Genomic DNA, 24,887 nt, shown 5'->3' on the forward strand with positions numbered 1-24,887 from the left:
TTTTTTTGACAGTGTAGTTTCTAGACATACTTGTTGCATTGTGCTGTATGAAATCAGTGATATAAAAAAAATCATTCCCCAATATCATTTTCAAGTAACATTTGTTTTACATCTTGACGTTCGCCATCGCCATCTTGACAGTTCATCAGACTCATTCATCTGGCTCTCACAGTCACCCTGTTTTCTCCTGTTTTTACAGTTTTTACAGTCATTGTTCTCTTTTGCACATCTGTTTGAGCTGCCTAAGATCTGAGACCGTTTAAATGCTTCTGAGTCATGTTCAGCATGTGTGTGTGTATATATATATATATATATATATATATATATATATATATATATATATATATATATATAATTTTTTTTTTAATATATAAAATATACCTGCACATTTTAGACGGGTTGTCAGTCAATGCACTGCTGTGCCAAAAAAGAGACAGTGTTTCAGAGAGATATTAAACGTTCTTTCAACTACACATTCAAAAATGCTGATTCATTCAAATAGAGGTGTAATGAAACATACTGTTTGAAATCATGTTTACTTTGAACGGTTTAAGCTGACCAGCTGACCATCGCTGCTACAACAGATTTCACTTTGACTTTCACAAATATACATGACTAGACCTGAAGGACAGACGCAGTTCATTTCATGTGATCAGTCAATCTCTCTCATTCACTGTCCGTTTATGCTGGATAAGTAGAAGTCTACTGAAGCTTTGTACAAATCAACATGGTACACATGTTTTCAATGCTAATATTCAGTAGCCTATACATGCTGTTTCAGTCACTCTTTACATTGGGAAATATGGTGTGAAAGTAAAAAGATAAAATAAAATAATTTAAATAAAACAAACACATGCACACACATGCCAGTACTGCCAATCATATTTGAAGAAACACATTATATTATGTTTTTATAGATTTTATAGCCTCAGTCTATTTTCTGTTTCATTAATTTGTTCTCCATTTAACCACACACTTTTAATTGTCTTTTTTCTGCTTGTGTTTTCTTCATGATAAGAAACCCAAATAAACAGTTCTAAGTCAGAAAATAGAGAGAGACCAGCGTGACTCTCTCATTACTTTCACAGTAAACCTGCCTCTGGATAAACCCACAGTCCCTGCTTCCTGTCTATATCCTTCCTGTTTAGTTTCCTTATTTTGCCCTTTATAGGCTAGGAGAAAATATATAGCCTGAGTCTTTATAGTTTCCTGCTGCTGAAAAGCTTCAGTCAGAATGAGTTTTCATAATCGTGTTTCTCATGCAAGAGATCAATGCCTTAATCTTTCCTAATTGAGCTGCAGTTCCTGCTGCGTTTGACCTGATGAAAGGCCCATCATGGTCAGTCTGGGGCTGGACGTCGTATCCACTCAGACTTGAAGCTGACAGCTGTTTGCACAACACAATTAGGGTGTCCAGCTGACAGACAGAAAGCGTCTTCATCCTGTGTTTGCATGACACACAAAGCATTTAGTTTTCTCTTTTTAACGGTCCCATGTTGTACACCTTTTTGGAGTTTTATTTGTAGGTGTTCATGTCCTTGAGAATATATATTTGTGGTATAAGTAATAAAAACCACCTCAATATGTTTTTACAGCGCCCTTTTTCAAGAGCTCTGTCATAGATTTTGGCCTGTCTAATGGACAGAAAAAATGGCAGACTATGATTTTTGCCTTTTTTTGCATCTCACGACTATGTTGTTTATGAAGTAATGTGTAATCATGTGTTATTGTATATGCATTGTTGCAACGTTAGCTGGAAAAATAATGTAGCTGTAAAATTTGTTGCCTGATGAAAATTAAATGTATACATCTTCATCATGACTACATAGACACAGTGAGTTTGTCCTTACTATACACTTGAGGGCTCGGTTTATTGCCATTTCTAGCCACTGGAGGACCGTGAGGCAGGCTAGGGAACTCCTATTAAATTTAAAAAACATCCTAAAGTGACATTTTCATGCCATGGGACTTTAAGTCTAGCTTTACAATTTTATTACAAAATCTGATTTTGAAAAATAGTTAATAGTTAATGTGAGAAAGACATGAGTATTTAAGTGCTGATGACTCTAGTGCCCTTGAGGAGCTCTGACAGGTTGAGATGTGATCAAAGTGAGTCAGTCACTTCTTCACGCAGTTACATTTTGCACTGGCTTTACCTTCCTGAGTGAAGTCAAAGCCATTGTGTATTTGTTATAATAGCCAAAAACACATTGCATGGCTCAAAATGATTGATTTTATTTTTAGTCAAAAATCATTAGGATATTAAGTAAAGATCATGTTCCATAAAGATATTTTGTTTTTCTATCGTAAATATATTAAACCAAGTTTTTGATTAGTAATATGCGTTGCATGAACTTGTTTTAGACAGACCACTCTCAGAAACAAAAGTACACAGTCTGGGGGTCACACATAATAAATAAATAAACACACACAGTCTCCTTTTAGGTACTAATATGTACACAAGGGAATTAATATATACCTTTAAGGTATATATGGATCATTTAGTACTAAAGTATACCTTTACACTTTTTATCTCATTACAGCTGACAAACCATAAATAAATGGAAAGCTTATTTATTCAGTTTTCAGATGATGCAAATTTCAATTTTGAAAAAACAGTTCCATTATGACTGGTTTTGTGGTCAGGGTGACATTTTTCTTATAAATGTACATACATACACACACACACACATTTTTGAGCTCTGTGTGGTTTTATCAAGTTTAACTTTTTCTGTTTTTTCCTCCTTTTTCCTTTTTTTGAAAAACAAAACGCATGTCGATACAAACACACACACACACACACACACACACACACACACACACACACACACACACACACACACACACACACACACACACATATATATATATATTATTAGATTATTATTATAATGCTCTGTAAATCAATATTTAAGTATATAATTCATATAATTATTTCTTATCATTTTTGTTGTAACTATAACACACACATACTTCATATTTGTTTATAATTATTTATTGTAAATGCAATTGAATTGAAGTATTTACTAGCCAGTCAGAATTGGACAGTGATAACTGCGTTAACTCACAGTTAACTATTGATTCATGTACACCGCATACAGAAATAGTAGTAGTTTGGATGTGCAGAAATTTGGACATTCTTTTGGAGTTCTCAGATCCCTGCAGGCTCCAGCACAACATTCCCATGTCTGGGGTCAAAGCTTATTTCAGGCCCAAACAGGTAACGCTCAGATGGAGAGTGCAGGTTAAAGACCAGCCTGCAGGGTTTGCCAAACATATTTCTTCTCTTGTTAACACCAGGAGCTTTGTAAACCAGACAAGGATGAGAGCAAACAATAACAATTCTTTTGTGTGCACGTCAATGTGTTTCTGAGATTGTGACCATTAGAGACCCTAAAAAGAACTAGAGGTTTATGAAGCGTCTGGTTGAGCTTGTCTTTTCAAATAGCCCTAAAAATAAATCGGCTCAGCTTTGCTGTCTTTTGTTGTAATTTAGTTCCCAAACATGCTGAGATATGTATGGCTGGAGTCTTCTGAGAAAAGAATGATGGGAAATTCACTCAAACTTGATGATTTGACCACACATTTAACTCACACATGAATGCACACAGCCAGATCCCGCGGGTTGACAGGGGGCCAGGAGGTTGTCTAATTAAGTTTAAAAAATGTCAAAGCATCATTAACAGAACTAAACACAGATTCTGAGTGTCATAATCAAAGACCCATAGAGCATTTTCATGAGATTTGATAGCATTTTATACCCTATAAAGGGTTTCTGTACCCCTGAAATGTTTGTTGAAATTGAATGGTTTTAGATTAGGATTTAGCCATATAGGCTAATTTTCATCTTCAGTCCCTGGCAGGTTGATGGTAAGTCAAAAAAATAAAAAAAAACATAAAAAAAAATAATAATACTATAACACTACAAACATAGTAACAAAGACAAAAGAAAAACATTACTTGAAGGCATGTGTCACATAACAGTGTTTCATAGAAACTCAAGGAGAAGGAGTTAAGATATATTCACACAAAAGATATGCAAACACACGTATTTCAGTTTGGGGGGAAGGAAATGGTTTTCAGTTTGAAACTGTTTTAATATATAGTTTATTCCTTTGCTGCAAATCTTCAGCATTATTACTCCACTCTTCAGTGTCACAAATGTGTAATTTATAATATACAGTGCGTACAATATTATGTATTATATGTTTATGTTGTGCTTTTCAGCAAAACTTCACGTCAGCTCTCGAGTTACTCTTGAGCTACAGTGCTGATTCTCTGTCTTGTCAACACACGCCTTAGGAAGAAAAACTGTAAAAAAAAAAAGCACAGCTGTTCTGAAAGACATATATGTGAGGAATGGTTTTGTCTAGCTGAACTATGTTGTGAGAGATTCTTTGAAAAGGTTTTGATTTTGCGATTAATTTTTTGAATAATAACTCTGATGGTATTTGTATAATCTGTCGGGCTTTGTATGTACAGACATTGGAGATGCTCTGCCAAGTTTCTTTTGTCAAGGGCATGATGATAAATACTTAAAGATTCCAGTACAATATCTAATTCCAATATTGTCTGAGATGTTTCTCTGAAAATACCTTGGGACAAAGATAAATAGACACAACTGAGATGCTTGTTTACATGCAGTAAGAGTTTAGAGCTGTGAAATTAATGTGGAGCTCTAATAATTCTGGAAGGATTTTATGAGATCTCTGACTTCTGTTGGCAGACATGGCAATTATGAGCACATTTTGAGAAACTGCTGAGGAAGAAGATGAGATCACTGTTTTTAAACAGAGACATAAACAAAAGAGCAAAATTATTATTTTGCTGTGTATCCATTCATTCAGTCTTTTTCTGTATTTTTATTTTTTCTATATACTTTGTATATTATTCATTTATATTTTTTCTGTTTTTATTGTTGATTATTTTTATCTTTATTTCATTACTTTTTGTAACTTATGTATTTACTTTTCATTTATTGTTTTACTTATTATTATTTGTTATTTATTTACTATTTTATATGTGTTATATTTTTATGAATTATTTATATAATATTTTTATATTTTATTTATTTTTATTTGTTTACTTTTATATATTTTTTTATATTTCCTTTTTCTAAATTTCTTTAGGGAACATTTAATTTCACCCCCTGAATTGTTGAAAAAAAGTTTTATTTAAAGTAGATGATTGTTGGTTTTACATACACGGCTGCACCTGATGTGTGGGTGTGATGTGGTCACATTAAGAACAGAAATATCTTTTATACAAGTTTAGCTTTTGTACTGCTGACTGTACACACAGCACATGTGGCCATGTCTGTGCAATTAAACTGAATGTTGAGTTAGTCAGGTAGTCATAAAGCAAAAAATAAACAGTATAAATTATGTGTAGTCTGCAAAGTGATATTTCCACACTTGTGTAGTGTTTGTTTCTGGCCCTGTGACATCAGCCTGTGTGCATGTACCACAAATTACCTTACACTGTCAGCTATAGATACATTTACACACCTGCATGCATGCTTTGAGCATAAACACAAATGATTAACTTAAGTTTATTTGCTGGTGCTGGAGGATCTGTTATTAGTTTAGAATGGAAAGTTATGCTTTGATATTCGAATGTCATAAATATGTTGTTGTTATCAGTAGGAACATAATCAAAAGCAATGCATGCATAGGGAGTGTGCGACTGGTCATGTTTGGAGGAAGAGCACAGCTGAATATCATCCCATAATTCATGTCACAAAGTGTTAGAAATTCTTTGCATGGTTTTAAATTGTGCTCTCGAACTGACCAGATCAGTTACTTGAAGCGTTTATGCAATTTTTAATTTCTTTGTTTAAAACAATCCATTTTAAGATGATGCACTGGTGAATATGAACAGATGTGGTCGGTTATGAAGTGGCAGTTGTTGCAGATTATGTGTGGCTGCAGAATTTCATATGTCTGCAGGTGTGTTTTAAGTACACTATGTAGGCAGGAGGGGGCAGTGTGTATCTCCAGTGCACAGTAGCTAGCACAATATTCAGTCATAACTACAGTATCAATCGTTATCAGGCACATTTTCATCTCCTTAGCTTTTGTTTGTTCATCAGTTTACCAGCATAAGAAATAAATCAGGATGGTTTCAGACTTGCTATTGCTCATTTTCTGGGTTAGTGTTTTGAGCAAACTCCTAACCTGAAAAGTATTGCTCTTAAACCGATAATTTTTCAGCACTATTTGTGCTAATGAATAGACAAAAATGTATTTATTTATTAATTATTATTATTATTATTATGATTATTATAATTTATTTTAGTATTTTTGCAAGTGATTAGACTATTGTTTGCTATGCTTTATGTAAAGGAAAAGGAAAAATATATTTTTTGCTTTAATACATTTTATACAATAATGAAATATGTTATATGAAATGAAATATAATAATTAAATAATTATATAATAATAATTTAACAGTATTGTATGATATATTTGGAATAAATACATGAAAAAGGTAAGTAAAATGATATATATATTATATTATATTATTATATATATATATATATATATATATATATATATATATATATATATATATATATATATATATATATATACACACACACAAAAATTAAGAAAAAAAAGGGATACAGAATGAAGGGTAAATGCATCAAGGACATTTTCTTCAGAGGTTTCTATTAAATTATTGTTCATTTGTGTATGAAAATGTTATGCTATTTCAGATAATATTATTTTGAGGCGAGACACTTTCTTGCCATTGCCTTGTCTGATTTATGTGATGGATGGCTGTATCTCTGCGCTCTAGCCGACCCTAGTGATGTCATCTGGATGGTTTTCTTTGGCTCTGTCTGACCTGTCTGATTCAACAGCTGTGCCAACCTATGGTACAGACCCCAGTCTACAAAGAAACACACTGACTTCACGAGAGGAAGTCACACATTGCACTGCTGGAATGCAAACATACACAAATCTCTCAAAGTCGCACAGTTTGACACATTAACTGTCCAAATGCTTGATGGTGGTTAAAAATACATGTGCTAGATTGTTTTTCCTGTGGCTTTTCTTTCTTTAGTATAAGTTTAAGTATGTTTGAAAACATGGATAGAGGAGAAATAATGTTGTTTCTGCATAGATGTGGTGGTTCTGATTGGTGTTTTGTGTGAGTTGTATTCACAGTGATCTGAACATATGGTAAAGAAACTGACCAGAAGTTAAACAGATTTACTCAAAGTAGAACACATTTGTGTGTGTGTGTGTGTTAAGTGTGCATATCTGCACATCTGTGTGTGTTTGAGAATAATAGATTTATAATGTACAGAACCAGATGTACAGAACAGAGATTGCAAACGATTAAAGCTTAAAAAATTCAAACTGTCATTGCTTACCTGCTTTCATGTTGTTTCAAATTGATATGATTTTCTAAAATCAAACAATGTTAGGAAAAAATCTGGTAAAGAAATACAATATGAAAATGTACTCCAAAATAGATCTTCTGCAGTGAATGGGTCCCGTCAGAATGAGAGTCCAAACTGCTGATAAAAACACAATAATCCACACCACTCACCAAGTCCATCAGTTAACATGTTGTGAAGTGAAAAGCTGCAAGTTTGTAGGAAACAAATCCCCATTAAGATGTAAGTGAGACTTCCAGCTAAAATATGAATCCACTATTGATAATATTGCTTTCTTGTCTTGTCTGCATCAGGAGAGAAATACACACAGAAAAAGCACCCTTTACAAGCGGTCCTAAACAAATATGTTGGTAAAATTTTGATGTAAAAGGACAACCGGGATTTGTATTTTTTCAATGTAGGATGTGTTGTTATGGATTATGGGTACATATTTTATATCAGAAGTGATGGTTTAAAGTTATTATTTTCTTACAAACTTTGATGTTCACAATATGTTAATTGATGAACTCCAATGTTTTTTATTAGCTGTTTTTATAAGACTCTCATTCTGACAGCACACATTCACTGCAGAAGATCTATGGTTAAGCAAATGGTGCAACGCTACATTTCTACAAATCTGATCCTATGAAGAAACAAACTCATCTACATCTTGTGTGGTCTGAAGGTACATTCTCTTGTACATTTTTGGTGAACTATTTCTTAAAATTTTTGTTTGACTTCAATATAAATTTAAGCTGTTTTTTTTTGTAAGAAACACTGAGGCAGAGAGAAACTAGGATGGGTGGTGTGTTCTTGTGAGTTTGAATAGATGAAAATCAGTTACAAGGTCGGCTGGCTCTTTGTTTGTGGTTGTTCTGTTGAGATGTCAGAGCTTTATGAACTATTGTTCTTTTTGACAGAATGTCTCTGTTGGTAAAACAAGTCCGTTGTTACACAGTGGAAACATGTCTGAACATCATCCAACTGACGACATCAAATTCCAGTCAAGTTTTCTATTATAATCTCCAGAAAACTCTCATTGTGCTAAACAAAAAAAACCCAAACACATTTATATATTTGCATTTAAAAGCAGAAAAAAAGACATTTCAATGAAAAATGTAAAACCTTGTTATTAACAGGGTAACTAAAAATGGCATGTCAAGAGAGTATTTCCTGCCAATAATTTAGTTTTTCCATAAGCATTTTCGACCTCTCTCTTTCTTTCAGTTAGAGTTGGTTTTGCTGCTTTATCTTCAGTAAGTACATAATTTATTAAAGGTGTTCAAATAAAGGTTCAAAAGATCCAGTCTTGGACAGTCTAAATCCTTAACAGTTAAAATCATTACACATGAGTCTTCATTTGAGGCCAAATGTATATGAAAGTTAAAAGGTAGGATTGAATGTTTTGACTGTAATACAGCATAAAAATACCTAAATATGTTTAGATATTAAGTTATATATTAAGTATAGATGCTAGGTTTCACATACTTGCTTATCTAAAAACAACAACACTACTGTCAATTATTTTGTTTTGAAATGTTTGTTCTGTGTTGGAATGTCTGTTTTTGTTTTGGTCTGTGTGACTCCACCATTAGACAGGTAACCCAACAGAATTTTAACACCTCTGGTTGCCAGTCTCTTGTGATTGGAATATTTTTGGGTTGAAATGAGTAGCAGTGAGATGTTGATACTGTATATAAACACTGTCGGTCAAATAATTATAAGGTGATGGTAGGGAAATGAATACAGTGTTTTTACTAATTGTCTTGAATGTAAATATTGACATTAGAAGAGTGAGAAAAATGTTCTTCATGTGACCTCTAGTTTTTTTTTTTTTGGACAGTGGGGTTTGATTAGTGTGTGTTACACTGAGTCTTCCCTAATACATGCCAGACTTCATGATGTGACCCTGCACACTGCTGGTAACACCCTCCTCTAAAAGCTGTGTCTTAGTCTCTGTGCAGGTGCATGGTCTAAAGCAGCACCCCTGAGGGAAGAAAACACTGCCATTCCCAAAAGGTGTCTGTTTCAGTCCTTGACCAACAGGTTGGCCTCGGGTCATGAAATTGGTCTTGACCTCTTAGTGAAGGAATGTGATTCAACTCCATTTCCTTGTTGATGTTACAGTCTGGATGTAGACATTTGTATGTGGAGTCTGGCATTATGAATTACTGACCTGTCACAAATTTTATTCACATTATGTTAAATATAATAGGACTACTGGGCGTATATTTTGAAAATGAGCTTTCATGCTGTGTGTAACAAAGCTCAGCATGCATTGTAATCTCTCAAAACCAAAATATGAACATTTCATTACCCATAATAGGGCACTTTAACATGTTAACAGTGTTGTCAAATTTTATTGAATAAACAAATTCCATATCATATTGTTTGTTGTCACCCTTCAACATATGTCCTTCTTCAATACCCAATTTTTTTAGTGATGGTTAAACATCGGTAACACTTTAATAACAGGTTTACCAATAATTGCATTAATACTTATTACAATAGCATTGTATTTCTACCTATTGCATTTCTTCTAGTACATATTTAGCAGATTTAGCTTGATGTGTCTTCTTTAAAGATTTATATCCCTTTATAGTTTTTTAAATGACAGCCACTAGACATAAGATGTGTGTATTGTTGTAATCTCCTCTGTCAGCATTCTCTGGTTCATTTTGTTTATTTCCTCCTCCATCTTACATCGCTCAGCTCTTAGGGGGCCAATTTATTGTGGTGTGGATTTTACTGAAATAATGTTTTGGGAAACTGACAAACAGATTTTCCCGTAAACATCTCCATGTGTTTGAGTGTAAGAGCTGAATATATGGGATGTAATAGGGAGGTTAGTTAAACATCTGCACTGAAAGCTGAATTAATGGCGAAAGCTCTCACCGTGGTCTGTTGAAGGACACAATTTTCCATCTATTTATTTATTTTTTCTGATTAATATAAAGAGTGGTTTGAGGCCAATCAAATGCCAAAAACATCCCTCTTCATCTTATTGAGATGATTTTTGTCCATTGGAAAAAAAGAAACGATTTTGTTTGACATGGGAAGAAAACACTTACTGCTATTTTTTTAAAGAGGACTCTGTTTAAAGAGGACTCTGACCAACAAAAAAAAAGAAAGAAAATTGCTGTTAATTTACATGGATGGCCTGAGGTTAAGTAAATTAACAGCGAATATTATTTATATTATAACTAACCCTTCAAGGAGAATGTTCGCAGTTCAGACTAGTCAGAATAGTTTGAAGCTCTTGGAGGCTCAAAGGAGCATGGCCCATCCTGCAATGTAGAGATAGACATCTTATCCTCCTCTGGAGCCCCAATAGAGTCACTGAGTCTGCCGCTGGATGGACCGACATCACCTCTCAGAAGCTCCACTGGGCAACACTGGGAGGGGTTGGAAGTTCGTGGCGACTGGCCTGGCGGAGCATTCTTGACCGTAATTCTTAGGTCTCCCTTGCACAGCCACAGATTTTTTATGACTTGATGACCATGCAGCTGGAGGAAATTACTCTTTTAGCCAGCTTGCTCAGGGGAAGTACCGCGGCACACAGTGTGCAAGCCCATGGCAACCACCACTGAATTGCAGAGTCAGCTATCACTAAACACTAAAAACACGCTAAAAAATGACAAAAAAAATCTCCTCCAGGTTCACGTTTCTTCTGTCATCAGTCTTCTTGTTGCTCTAGAAGCAATTGCCTCTGAAGCAGATATCTGAATGGTTACATGCCGCCATCTTATATACACGTATGTACAGGGAGTGGCTTGGCATGCAAATTGCACTCGCCAATTCTCATTCACTTTCTCTATTAAGCTCAGAGGTGATTGGGTTCCTATGCAGGACCACGTAACCTCAGTCAATGGTGCAATGCCATAGAGAGCGTTTGAATATAATTGGGGTAACAATTTACTTCAAAGACCAATTTTCATTATTAACTAACTGTCTGTTAACATGCATATTACTAGAGTACTGTTTTATTAACACTTACACAACAGATGTTAATGAAAACTTTTAAGTGAAAATGTGTTCCCTAAAGTTTTTGCATATTTTAAAAAGCATAATGTTTTACTATATATCTGCGGGTTTTTACATGTGTGTACTTGTACTTTCTTGTAACCAGAATGCACCAAACATTATAAGCAACCACATGCTCATAGCGTAAAAGGATATGGAAACTGACAAACAGCCAATGTGATGGCTTTCTGTTGATCACTTTCCTAAGAAAGGGACCAGATTTCAGTAGCTTCAATTAAATAATCAAAAAAAATATTACTGTCAAATCCTGTTAAAGTGAAGAACAGCTAAACATGTCTTTCATTAAACATATGATTTACTCATTGGCAGCAGACTATTATGGGCAAAATCAAATTTTTAAGATAAAAAGATGGAAAAAGTATATTATGTTTTATTATGGCAATGAATTTCCAGCAATAAGCACTTGTTGAGATCTCATTTAATCTATGCAACAAGCTTGTGAGCCTTGGTCCAGCCTGTATATATATACATATATATATATGTGTGTGTGTGTGTGTTATGCAGTTTTTATGTGTCTCAAATTGTAAACATTTGGAATCAATTGCCCAAATCTGTAAACAATCTGCATCTGTAGTTCTGACAGTAATGTGTTTGTTCTCTTGCTGTCAGATGTAAACGAGTGTGAAGAGACCAATGGAGGATGTGAAGCTCTTTGCTGTAACACCATTGGCAGTTTCTACTGCAAGTGTCCCGCAGGTCAAGAGCTCAAAGAAGATGGCAGGACCTGTCAGGGTGAGTTCCATCCTCCCTCTCTCTGTTTCTCTAAAACTAATGCTTTTCAGCAGATTGATATATAATAGAATTTTGTGTATGTACTACTTGTGCACAGTGCTCATTTCTTAATGTAAAGCACAAAATGTGTTTTAATGTCATTATTGATTTAGATTGTATGATTTCTTAATAACAATTGTCTTTAAATGCTAAATATTTATAGTGTACCTGAAGTATACTTGTAATAGTTATACACAATCAAATATACTTAAGTGTTATCTTTAGCACTACTATTTCAGCACTACTTCCACACATTAAAAGTGAATTAAGTACAAAATTACTTTAGCACATCTTAAATATACCAGGTTATATCAAAAGTACAAGGGTATTTTTTATTAAATTATTAGTTCAAATTAGTGAGTGTTTTACTTACCTTCCCAGTATCCTAAGCAGATGTGCCACCCTAAAATATTGTCATATTTAGTATATTAGGCAAAGTCTAATCACTGGTTAACTCACGTGACTCTAAAAATCCTGAAATAAACTGAAGAATGCTGGAATTGGGTCAAATGTCTGTTTGTATAAAACTTCTCTCATAGCGTGTATATAATGTGTTTGGCCACAACACAGTTTCTCTCTCTGGTTCTTTATGTCTGTCTGAAAGATGCCATTGTAAGATTTATTAATCTTTCTGATGTTCCAGATATTTGTATTCATCCTACACATGGTTTAGATCTTGTAACTCTTTCATATTAAACCAAATGCTGCTTCACATATTTTATATGCATTTAAATGCCAAAATATAAAAGCTTCAGCGTTTTGTTTCAAACTCTGCCTGCTTCATGAACAGGTATGTCATTTAGATTTTATTTACATAAAGGTTTACATGCATGTTATCAGAAAAATATTGGACCAGAGAATGCAACAATTATCCAATCTGAATAATGTAGTTTAGAAAGCCAAACTATTGCATTTTTTAAGTGCTGTGAAATATCTGAGATGCAGACATGAAAGGAGGAGAGAGAGTGTCAGCTGAAGGGTTTTAACAGGCAGGGAGGGAATAAAACCTGCTGTTTCAGCCCGTCCCTCTCAGACTGCTTGAACTTGCGTGAGACATTTGCTGCTTTTTCAATCATAGACACATAGGAATTTATGATTCAGTATCTGGTAAATCATGACAGGCTGGTTCATGTTTTGTCTCGTCTGTATGGGGATTAATTTTCATTCAGCTGATCTTGCCCATTATTCTGGATACTGGAATCATTTGAGACACTGCCATAGACCAATCTGTTTCCATGGATACAACCGATTCACTATGGGATACCAGTTACCAGGTGAGGACATTTATTGGTCCTTAAGTTTACCCAGCTGAGATGTTCTGCCATAGTGTCTAGTAACAGATTCTGTATTGTTAAGAAATATAATGAAATAGTTGGTCCTATGTATTAACTTGTACATTTATTGTATGTAATAGAATAAAATTTTATATATCTTTTAGTTTTTGTAGTTCAAATCTATTAAATATCACTTGAGACTTACTGATATAAAAGTGATAATTAAACTTTACTTAAAGTACTACTTGTGCACAATTCTCAATTTTTTAATATTAAGCCTAAATGTGCTTTAATGTTACTATTGACAAGGACTGGTCTTTAATATAAATAATATATTACATTAAATAAATAATATAATTCTTTAAATTAAGTATACTTGCAATAGTTTCACTTTAGCGCAATCAGTATATTTTTAGTTGGATTTCAGCACTACTTTTGCACAATTAAAGTGCATTTAATCAGAAATGATTTGTTTCAGTTTAGCAGGCTTTAAGTATAACAGTTTTGTAAAAAAGTTCATGCTAAAGTTCAGTTGTACACGGCATGCATTTAAGTTCAAAAGTAACTAAATGACAGTAGTTATTTACTTAGTAATGCATTATACCCAACTATGTATTTTTATCTTTGTTCTTAGGAAATTAAAATACATACAAGTTCTTCTTGCCAACAATATTTTGATTTCTCAATTAGTAAAATGGTTAGCAAGCATCAGTAATCATTTTCATGTTTGAAATGTTCCAGTTGAAAAGTCCCAGTGTAACAGTATAAGGTTGTCTGTCATCAGGAACTTCTTCCACTGACACAGCGCTAGTTGCCTCTAGCTATTCAGTCTATAAACACTGATTCCAGAGCATCCAATAGAAGCCAAACCAAATGCTTTTACCAATGTGGGAAACATTTCTTGGTGATTTAATTGAAACCTAAACCAAACAGCAGTGTAGATGGAAAGTTAGCTCTGGTCTGCCAGCTTTCCTGGCTGGAGACACTTTTTTGGCACAGGCATGAATCAGTGGCTCAGAATCAGCATGCATAGTTGAAGTATTATTCCAGCGTGGATGAACCAGAACTAACCTTTGAAAAGTCAAGCCAGACACTGAAGTTCAGAGGACTGCAGCAATTGGTGAACGCCAGGTTTTGGCGACTGCTGTTGCTTGTGCTTTCCAGAATTTGGGGTGATTTGCTGAAAGATGCCACATCAGTGGGTATTTAAATATCAAAAGAGACTGTTCAGAAAGTCAGTTCAGTTCCAGGTTTGTTTGATGTACTTAGCATTGGAAAGAAAATCACAAATTGTTTAGAAGACGACAAGTCAATGGAAAGTTTTACATATCTCTTCAAATATTCTGTAAAGATCTCTATTTTGTCTCAAACTATGCTCAGATGTGCTCTATATATAAGGTGCAGGTGTGTCAATTATTTTAAAAAATTGTTTTAAAAATCAAATTTTCCCTCTTAGTACTGCCATTCAGAAGCTACAAAAGATACTTTTTTTCCCAAAAGAATATAGTATTAACCTAATCTTCAAATTTAGAAAGTTCAGCTCTTAATGCTTTGTTTTCTTTTGGAGCATCAGTGTTTGAACCCTTGTGTATAAGTTGCGTATGAGTCCCTCATTTGCTGTCATTGTAAAAGACAGATCTTAAAATCATGCCTGATTGGGACCTGGAGGATTTTTCTGAACAACCGCATGCAGTTTAACTAAATAGTGAACTTTTGGACAGCCAAAAAACAAATAAGTAGATAAGTGTAAGTAGTAAATCTTTATAAAATATCTTATTCAGGACAGTTATAAATAATTTTGTATGATTCTCTTATTTTTGGTATAATAATTAACATTTTGCTGATTCTGCAAGGCATATAGAACTTTTTTATTAGTGCTGACAAATGATTAATCATGATTAATTGCATTAAAAGAAAAAGTTTTTGTTTGCATTATATACACTATATTGCCAAGCATATTCGCTCACCCTTCCAAATAATTGGAATCGGGTGTTCCAATCACTTCCATGGCCAGAGGTGTATAAAGTCAATTATAAGAAAGTGGAAGCTTTTGGGAATGAGAGCAACTCAGCTACAAAGTGGTAGGCCACGTAACCTGACGGATTAAGGGTCAGCGGATTTTGAGCCGCATAGTGTGAAGAGGTCATATACTTTCTGCAGAGTCAATCGCTACAGACCTCCAAACTTCATGTGGCCTTTAAATAAGCTCAAAACAGTGCGCAGAGATTCATGGATTCCATGGCTGAGCAGCTGCATCCAAGCCAAACATCACCAACTGTAATGCAAAGCGTCGAATGCAGTGGTGTAAAGCACACTGCCACTGGACTCTAGAGCAGAAGAGTTGTAGCTGCAAAAGAGTGGACCGACATCATATTAAACCCATTTGGATTAGGAATGGGATGTCACTTAAGTTCATATGCAAGTCAAGGCAATATAGTGTGTGTGTGTGTGTGTACTGTGTTTATTTATTATGTATATATAAATACACACACATGCATGTATTTAAGAAAAAAAGTATATTAAATAAATTTATATAGCATAAATAATATAAAAATAAATATATACATGTAAATATTTTCTAAATATATACTTTGTGTATTTATATACCAATATGATTCCTGTGTTCTTTGCATGCTGATATTTTTCAGTATAATGAAATATATATAAAAATAAAAGTAAATTGTTTTCTTCTCATTAAAATGTTTATTTTTAATGCATGCATACTCCCATTAAGCACTTACAAATTATTTAAATTTAATTTGTATTTCATATTTTCTTGCTGTTAGAGCCAGCACAGTTGGTCCAAAAATGTGTACAATTTTCAATGCAAATAAATCAGTGACCTATTTAAATGTTTGCAACAAAGTTTAAACAAACATTATCATGCTTTGCAGGAGGTTATACATTATCATGCTTTGTGATTATTGAGGCCTCCTAACATCTCAGTCAGCACTTAAGATTCCACATAGGTAAACAACCGGCTGGTTCCCATTACCAGATGACTTTATGTACTGTTTAGTGCCAGCTATCCTGTAGTGCCATGAATACTCGCATAGATTCAAAATTGAGTTCAGCTAAGGAAGTATATAACAAGATTGTTACCAGATATAAATAACTTCTTTAGTCAAACTTCAACTAAAGAATTTTGTTCGCAACCCTTATTTAATCAAAATTGCACATGAATATTTGTGAAGGAAAACTATTTCATTTGGCTCCTATTAGATAATAACTGCAATTAATGGAAAACCAGCCAATGAAAATATCTCATACGGTGATGTTACGAGGTGACAGAAACACAAAGCTGGTCATTAGTATATTAGAGGTCAAAGGTCGCTCGAACACAAAGCTCATTTGTTGATTTTGGAGTTGGTGTTGCATGTGTTGGCGACGTCTTGCAGGTTTTATTTGGAAAGAAAGCAGTGTACATGCTAAAGAGACCTGCTGTGAGATCGTATGGATGTAGACAGTTTTGACTGAGTGATTTTTAGGATTTTTTCCTCTTAGCAGGAGAGGATACCCTCAGGTGTCTGCCAGTCTGCTTGAGATCTTTATAGTCAAAAATAGAAACGTAGTTAAATTGCTGAAAAGCTTCTTTCAAACTAATTTCTCAAGATAAAAGCTACTCACATTTGAAAGTATATTGAAGTAAGTGTTGCTTGTGAAGTTGAGAAATTACACATATTAATTTATTTGCTTATTTAGCTAAAGGGGACCTACTATGCAAATTTCACTTTTACACAGAATTACATGTCAGGAGTGTGTATACACAACCATCATGCTGTGGTAAAAAAATGTATTCAATCTGTTACTTTTTTGTAAATATTTGTGAAGTTTACTCGAAATTTCTAAATGTGAAAATACAAATATTAAATCCTATACGATTTTTAAATAATTACAAAGAAATGGCAAATAATACATGGAATTAATCTTTTTAAAATTATTTTTTAGAACATTAAAATGAAATGAAAACTATCTGTTGATTGGAAAGCAAGGGAAAGCAAAAAGGAGATTTTCCTTTTTCCTTTTTGATTCCCCCCTGTTTCTTTTGTTTGCACTCATGAAGTCAAGTGACATGGGAAGAACAATTCAGTTTAGTAATAGCAGCTGCTCCAGTGGAGCATGTCTGTCTTAAAGCTGATCTAAGAGTAGTAACAGTGCCTTTCTCAACAGACTGTGACTGTTCTCAGCTCTGTTAGCTTTGATCTCAATGGGCAGTTTAGCTTTAAAAGCAACAAAACAGTTTGAGAACCTACAACATTTCAGTGAACCGTGCTCATTTTTTGTGGTTTGTTCTTTATTGTGAGGGTATGCATGCGAAACAAATGGCTACTTCTCTTTGTTTGTTTGTAATCTCACTGTATTAGTTTTTACAACAGGGGTGTGGTTCCCTTTCAGTCGGTCACTCCGAGTCACGTCGGATGACCGACGAATTGAGATCTCGCTTGAGAGACCAATCTACTTCGAGTGTATCTAAACAAGCCAATTGAAGATTGGCATGCGCTATCGCATCCAGCTGCCGCTGATCACAGCGCGTGTATAAATAAGCAGCGGGTGCAGCGCATGTTCAGCTTTTCGCCTGGGCCGAAGCGTGACTGTTCCGCTCAAAGGCGATCTACGAGTGTTGGAGTACGGCGTTTCCAGCGGAGGTCGTTTTCCTGCGTCGAGTGGATTGCCACAATCAGGCTGCACTACCCCTGTTTGTGTGCAAAACGGCTATCCCCTGTTGCCGCAGCACTAAAAGAGCATTCGCGGAGTGCGTCTTTTTAAAGACGACGTTACGTCTGGCAAACTCGGCGCGTCTTGGAAGACAGCGTGGGTCTTGCTTCAGACTACGTACACCCGTGTGTTTCTGGATGCGGTTGTTACCTGGTGTTAGGTGATGGTCACAATCGTTGCCTCGTGTGCCTGGGCTTAGCACGCTGAGGTGGCGGTTGTGGATGAATCATTTCCTCGCGGGGAGATGGTCATCTCGGAGTGATGGGCGGGCTCTGTCGCCTTGAAAAAAGGAGGCGGAGCTTGTGTTTACTTCGACTTGGTTCTCATTCTGGCTGCAGACAGGTGGGCTCCATTTACGTTGCGACACAAAGCTTAAACTCTGCAACCAGTGGAGCTGCAAAGGGGCAGTCTGGACCCTCACGTGGGGTATCAGCTGTACCCTCTTGGGCTCCCCCTGATGATCAGAAGTCAATCGCTGCATCGGAAGGTGAGCCAGACATTTCTGGAAGTGAAGATCCGGTTGCTCTGCGTCTACCAGGCGTTGAATGTACTGGATACAGATCTAGAAATGGTGGCTATGCTTGCCCAGGCCGTCGAGGTGATCGGGATCAAGTGGAAACCTCCACTGCTTCCGGGCCCCGAGGCTGGACGATTGGTATTTAAGGGTGGCTTGCACTGGTTCTCAGGGCCCCACCCTGGTACCTTTCTTCGGAAGTGCATGAGGAGCTTACTGGGATGTGGAAAGCACCTTTCACTGCCAGAAACTGCCCCAGTGGCTCCTCCTCCTTCACCACCCTTGACAGTGGCACAGCCAGGAGTTCACGGTGATCGCCCCCAGTGGAGCGGTCAGTTGGGATGCAGCTGTGTCCCAATGCCGTTTCCGCTTAGTGCGGTGATCCTGTGCTCCTCCGGGCCTGCAGGTACTGCGTCGGCTCGAGCGGCGGTGCCTTGTGCGGCCTGTGGACAAGCTGCGTCTGCAGTACACGCTTTGGCGTTGTTGCAGGTTCATCAGGCCAAGGCACTGAAGGATCTGCACAGGGGTGGTCATGACCTGGAAGTTCTGAAAGAACTCTGTATCGTGATGGACCTCGCGCCACGAGCGGCGGCGAAGGTCACAGCGCGGTCTCTGGGTTGTCACGATGGCCACTACGGTGGTCCAGAAACGCCATCTGTGGCTGTGTTTGGTCGACATGCGCGAGGTAGACAAGACCACGTTCCTTGAATGCCCCCATGTCCCAGACCGGCCACTTGGCGACGCGGTGGAGAACTTTGCCAGCAGTTCTCCGCTGCCCAGAAAGCAGACTGAGGTAAGAAACATCCTGCCTCGGGCGTGCAGCTGCTGCCTTCACCCAGCCGCCGACGGCCCACCTCAGCCAGCTCGTCGCCGAGGTGCCCCTGCTGCCGCCACGCTCCCGTGCAGTCAACGCAGCAGCCCCATCTAGGCAGCACCGTGGAGCTGGCAGCAGGGCAGCCACCCAGCCTGTCAGGCTCCTGCCAAACCTGGAGGAAGCGCCAGGTGCAAGAGGCCCTCAGATCCGGGGATGGAGGAGCTGCTCTGCCGGGCAGAGAATGTTGCCGCTACCTAAAACCTCGACAAGGGCGGTTTCCTCTGTCTCTGGGTCCCCAGGAGGCGAGGTTGAGCGGGCCAGTTCCGCGCCACTCACGCTCTCCTTGGGCTAATATGCAGCAGTGGGAAGACTGGGAGGGCGAACCAACAGCCTACCCGCACTCACTTCTGCGGGGATGCAGGTAAGAGTTGCACACCTCAGACCCCGCTTGGACCCGGCCACGAGAGGCGCCCGAGGCCGGGTCCCTGCACTCCCCTCGCTGCCCATCGCCTGCACGCGTCGGTGGTTCCGCTCGAGCCGCTAGTTCGGTCTCTGGATGCCTGGTTGAATCTTCCCAGGCTATCCCGGTGGCTCCTGCACGAACCCTTCCGACTTCGGCTATATGATTCAGTTCATCCGGCGTCCCCCAAGTTCAGTGGGATCCGCTATATGTCAATGAACAATCGTGTGCCCCTGTCTTGTGGGCGGAGATTGCTGTCCTTCTAGTGAAGGCACGATAAAGCCGCTTCCTCCAGCCGATGATGAGTCGGGCTTACAGCCCATACTTCATAGTGCCCAAGAAAGGCGGTGGGTTATGACCAATCTTGGATCTGTGAGTCCTGAATCGAGCACTCCGTTCAGGATGTTGACACAGAAAGCGCCTATTCAGTGCGTCCGTCCCAGGATTGGTTGCAGCGATCGACCTGAAGGACACGTACTTTCATGTGTCGATTCTTCCATGCCACAGGCCATTCCTGAGGTTGGCGTTCGAGAAGGTCGAGCATATCAGTACAAGTCCTACCCTTCGGGCTCTCCTGTCGCCCGCGCGTCTTCATGCAAAGTCGCGGAAGCAGCCCTTGCTCCACTGAGAGAGTAAGGCGTTAGCATTCTCAACCAACTGGATGACTGGCTCAGTCCGGGCTCAGTTGTGCGAACACAGGGATCTGGTGCTACAGCACCTCAGCCAGTTAGGGTTTCAGGTCAACCAGGAGAAGAGCAAACTCTGTCCAACGCAGAGGATCTCTTTTCTTGGGATGGAGCTGGATTCGATCGATCAGATGGCACACCTCACAGAGGAGCGTGCCAATTGGTGTTGAACTGCTTCAATATGTTCAAGAGCAGGATGGCGGTACCACTGAAATATATTTTCAGAGGCTCCTGGGGCATATGGCAGCCGCGTACAGTGATGCCGCTGGGACTAATCCATATGAGACCGCTTTCAACATTGGCTACGATCGGAGTCCCGAGGTGGGCGTGGCAAAGTGGCACTCACGAGGTTCAAATAACACCGACCTGCCGCCAAACCTTCACCCCGTGGTCAGACCTCTCGTTCCTTCGGGCGGGTGCCTGGAGAAGGTCTCCAGGTATGCTGTGGTTTCACGGATGCCTCCACCACCGGCTGAGGGGCCACGTGCAATGGGCATGCAGTGTCAGGGGTTTGGGCGGGCCCTCGACTGCAATGGCACATCAACTGCCTAAAGTTGCTGGCAGCACATCTCGCCTAGGCAGTCTCAGAGAACTGCCTTCGAGGCCAGCATGTACTAGTCTGCACAGACAACATACTGACCGTTGCGTACATCAACCAACAAGGTGGTCTCACGCTCCGTCGTGATGTCGCAACTAGCCACCACCTCCTCCTCCTATGGAGTCGGAAGTTCTGAGTCGCTTCTCCCCATTCACATTCCAGGAGTGTGCAACCAGGCAGCCGGCGAGCTGTCGCGAAGCTGCACTACCCGGAGAATGGAGACTCCATCCCCGGGCGGTTCAGCTGATTGGGAACGTTTCCGAGCCACTCCAGGTAGACCTGTTTGCCTCTCAGAGACTTCCCATTGCCCACTGGCACACAGCTGGCTGCGGGGCCTTTGCAAGTATGTATTTCCCAGTGAGCCTTCTTGCACAGACACTGTGCAAGGTCAGGAGGACTAGGAGCAGGTCTTGCTAGTAGCACCCTACTGGTGAAGACTTGGTTCCCAGAACTTGTGCTCCTCGCGACAGCCCCTCCTTGGCCGATCCTCTGAGGAAGGATCTTCTGACTCAGAGATGGGGCACCCCAGCACCAGCGTCAGACCTCTGGAAACTCCATGTCTGGTCCCTGGATGGGATGCGGAGGCTCTGGGTGACCTACCTCAAGAGGTAGTCGACACCATTTCTTCGGCTAGAGTGCCGTCCACGAGACAGGCCTATGCCTTGATGTAGAGCCTGTTAGGTCGAGTGGTGTTCTTCTCAGGGTGAAGACCCCCGGAATTGCCCTATCAGTGCGTGCTTATCTTCTTGCAGCAAGGGTTGGAGCGAAGGCTGTCTCCTCCACCCTTAAAGTCTACGTGGCTACAATCGCTGCAAATCATGACCCCATAGATGGGAGGTCTGTGGGTAAGCATGGCCGGATTATCAGGTTCCTGAGGGAAGCCAGGAGGTTGAATCCTCCACGGCTCCCAACAGTACCCTCTTGGGACCTGTCTGTAGTGCTGACAGCACTGCAGTAGGCTCCGTTGAACCCTTGCCAGCAGTTGTGCTAAAGTTCTTTTATCTATGAAGACATTGCTCCTGCTCGCATTGGCCTCCATCAAGAGGGTAGGGGACCTGCAGGCTTTTTTCGGTCGACGATCTGTGCCTACAGTTTGGGCTCATGCCCAGTTCCCAGGTACCACTGAGGCCACGGCCCGGCTCACGTGCCCAAGGTTCCCCTACCCCCTTCAGAGACCAGGTGGTGAACCTTCGCTGCTGCCCTGGAGGAGGCAGACCCAGCCCTGACGTTGCTTGTCCCGTCCGAGCACTCCGATGCTCGTTGACCGGACACAAAGCTTCAGGACCTCAGTCCAGCTCTCGTTTGTCACAGAGGCCGGCAGAAGGGGAGTGCCGCCTCCAAGCAGAGGATGGCTCACTGGATAGTGGACGCCATTACCCTAGCATACCAAGCACAGGTATGCCCTGCCCCCCTTCAGGTTGCGGGCACACTCAGCAAGTGTTGCATCGTCCTGGGCGGTGGCTCGTGGCACCTCGCTGACAGATTGTAGAGCTGCGGGCTGGGCGACCCCCAACACGATTGCTAGATTCTATAGCCTACGTGTGGAACCGGTATCCTCCTGTGTTCTCACCTCAAACTGGTAGAAGCACTGAGAGGCCCGGTTTAGGTCGGCTTGTTAACCGCTCCAGAGCGTCCATACAGTAGACCCTGTCGAGCTCCTCCATTCCCCTCGGCAGCCAGATGTTGCGGAGCATCCGGCGCCAGGCCCTCTCGATGAATCCGTGAGAACCGGTGAGGGCTGGGAGCCATGTAAAGTACCCAAGAGGACTTTATGTGTGTATTTCACGCATAGCCTTAGAGCCCGTGTTTCCCGGCAGACCTTCTGCCCGTCTAAGAGGGTTCAATCACCTCCAATTTTCCATATGCAAACTGAAATACTGTCCATATGCGTATTCGTTCCGAGACCTCCTACGGGAAGGCTGGACTTCCGCACGTCCCTGTTCACTAGAACGTGGGGCGTTTCCCAATGTTCCAGTCTTACGAATGGGTAGTGTTACAAAAGTAGCTGGCTTCTTGTGGTTGAGCCCGGCCTACGCCCGATAGACTGAGGGGGCTTGTGGGCTCCCGCAGGTTCACTGGAAGAGGCAGCGTCCATGGCGCTTTTGTTAGGGATCCCAATTAAGTCGGTCATCCGGCGTGACTCGGAGTGACCGACTGAAAGGGAACGTCTCGGTTACGTATGTAACCTCGTTCCCTGAAGAAGGAGCGGAGGCGTCCACGTCCCGCCGCCACGGTGCTGCACCTCTGCTGAAGGGGCGGGTCACTAGCTCGGCTCCTCAGCGAAAACCTGAATATGCGCTGCACCCGCTGTTTATTTATACATCGCCATGTGATCAGCGGCAGCTGGATGCGATTAGCGCATGCCAATCTTCAATTGGCTTGTTTAGATACACTCAGCAGTAGATTGGTCTCTCGGCGAGATCCCAATTCGTCGGTCATCCGACGTGACGTCTCCGTTCCCTTCTTCAGGGAACGAGGTTACATACGTAACCGAGACGTTATTTATTTGCTCCTGATGTCAGACGTTTTTTCTGTATTGATTTTGGACTTACTGATTTTGTGTCTAGAAATTAAATTAACGAAGTACAGGTGCCAGACCATAACTGAATCTGATGAATGTTTCATAACACAGTATTAAATTGTTGTTTATGTATTCTTCCGTAGATGTTGACGAATGCCAGGTGCATAACGGCGGCTGCCAGCACAAGTGTGTGAACACCAGGGGTTCCTATAACTGCCAGTGTAATGCAGGATTTCGACTGCACGTGGACGGACGCACATGCATTGGTAAAACAGCCGGACCGGACTCATGTTTCACCACTAAACCTAAGAAATCAAATCTGGAGTAAAGGAAATGAAGCCTGTTTTAGGACCATTAAAACTATAATTTACTGTGTCAATGATCACTCTATCATCCATCTATCCATTACTCTATTGTTCCATCCGTTCATCACTCCATCATTTCATCCATACATTTGCTTTATCGTTCCATCAATCCATTATTCAATCAATCAATCACTTTTATTTATATAGCACTTTTAAAGATGCAGATTGTGTAAAGCACTGAACAGTTGAATAATATGATAGTAATATATAATGACTTATATATATATATATAGGAGATTAAGCACTTCATTTTTTTATTAAATGCAGAGACAGTCTGTAATCAAATCAATGATAATCAATATCCCTGTCTATAATCAATAATCCCTAACTAAGCAAGCCAGAGGCGACAGCGCAGAGAACCAAAATCCCATCTGTGCCAGAATGTAGAAAAAAAAAAAAAAAAATCTTGGGAGGAACCAGACTCAGTTGGGGGCCAGTTCTTTTTGTCCAGACGACCAGCATTTAATTTCGGGCCAGTTCTCCTCTGTCCAGACGACCACCATTTACTTTCCAGTTCAGTTGTAAACACAGCTATGTCAGGACTTATTGTGTGTATATGTCTGGTTCCCAGGATCTGTCTGTGATATGACATCTAGGTGTTCTGGTCGAAAAGAGAAACAGAATAAGAATAAACAGACTAATATTAGCATAGATGCTAACATTACATTACATTTTTCCATTCATTGCTTTATTGTTCCATGCATCCATCACTCTGCCTTTCAATCCATCCATCCATC

At 39.6% G+C, this 24,887-nt stretch overlaps 1 pseudogene; it reads left to right on the forward strand.

Annotated features, from left to right (window-relative positions):
- The window catches only part of LOC122332232, a 62,750-nt pseudogene that overhangs the window by 15,385 nt on the left and 22,478 nt on the right, over nucleotides 1-24,887 (forward strand).

Source organism: Puntigrus tetrazona, unplaced genomic scaffold, assembly GCF_018831695.1.
Source record: "Puntigrus tetrazona isolate hp1 unplaced genomic scaffold, ASM1883169v1 S000000007, whole genome shotgun sequence".
Classification (NCBI taxonomy): Eukaryota; Metazoa; Chordata; class Actinopteri; order Cypriniformes; family Cyprinidae; genus Puntigrus; species Puntigrus tetrazona.